This window comes from Elephantulus edwardii, unplaced genomic scaffold (genome assembly GCF_000299155.1).
Source record: "Elephantulus edwardii isolate Elephantulus edwardi_28Jun2011 unplaced genomic scaffold, EleEdw1.0 scaffold00274, whole genome shotgun sequence".
NCBI classification, from domain to species: domain Eukaryota; kingdom Metazoa; phylum Chordata; class Mammalia; order Macroscelidea; family Macroscelididae; genus Elephantulus; species Elephantulus edwardii.
Genome location: NW_006400024.1, coordinates 2,829,002 through 2,830,362, shown reverse-complemented (window position 1 = coordinate 2,830,362; position 1,361 = coordinate 2,829,002).

Sequence of the window (1,361 nt, the reverse complement as noted above, 5' to 3'; positions counted from 1 at the left end):
AAGTCTCCTCGGTGGAGGGTCCTGGATCTGCCTGCGTGTGCTTTTTCTGGGGCCCGCGGCTGCCACCCTGGCTTGACCAAGGGGACTGCCCCTTCTGAGAAGAGGAAGCAGCCCAGACTTGGGGAGGAGGCCCTGGAAGCTGACCTGATGCAGACGGGAGACTGGATCCCGCAGCTCATGGGTCTATATTTCTCATGACTGTAGCACTTCCTCCTACCTTCTGAGTTCTGTCTTTGCCCTTAGGATCCTGTGTGCTTGGTGGGTCACAGGGCTAACTAACTCCTTGGTTTTCCTGTTCACCTTACAGCTTATACCACAGGGAAATTACATTGCTGGGTCAGGGGGTTTCTGAGGACCACACTGGAGTTTTCCATCACTCTCCATCAGAGAAATAATCCTGACCATTGTTGTAACTTTAAATTTGAGTCTTCACATTTTGTTGTTGTTGTTAAGTGCCGTCTAGTCGCTTGCGACTCATAGCGACCCTATGTACAATATCCCTAAACTCTGCTCTGTCCTGTGCCAATCTCATTGTCTCTGACACACTCATCCCGATTACCCCAGTCACCGAATCAATCCATCTTCTAGAGGGCCTTCCCCTCCTGCTCCTGCCCTCCACCCTCCCAAGCATGATGTCCTTCTCCAAGGACCGGTCTCTCATTACAACATGACCAAAGTATGTCACATGAAGCCTCTCCAAGATGAATCTGTTTTCTTAGCAGTCCATGGTACCCTAAAAACTCTTCTCCAGCACCAAAGCTCAAAGGCATCAACTCTCCTTCTATCCTCCTTGGTCATTGTCCAACTCTCTGACGCATAACATGTGATCGCAAAGACCATGGTTGTATCAGACGCACCTAAGTCTCCAGAGAGACACCGTTGCTCTTCAGAACTTTGGAGAGGTTCCTAACAGCAGACTTTCCCGTGGCAATACGTCCTTTAATTTCCACCTCCTATTTTATCTAGGGCCTCTGTTGTGATGCCTTTCAGAGTAGTTAGCATGCTAACTGTATACTAGCCAGTTCTTTTGGTCTCAGGCTTGTAGAGATTCAAGATCCTTGGTACTCGGGCCTAGTTGCTCCCATGTACCTTTGATTTTCTTCACTCTTTTTTGGGCCAGACAGGGAGAAGCCGATGATTGCATCTTAAGTGGTTGCTTTTAAATCCCCAGTCACTACTCACAAACGCAGGGTCATATTTGTAATTGCGTTTATAATCCTAGGTCAGCTTTCAGATTTGCCAGATCAGTGATTTTTTTTTATTAGTAAATTTTATTAGTTTTAATGAACATTTACAGGGATTTGGGGTTTTCATTCCTTCATTGCTGCACCATTCTCTCTACCCTCCTCCCCAGTTTGTTC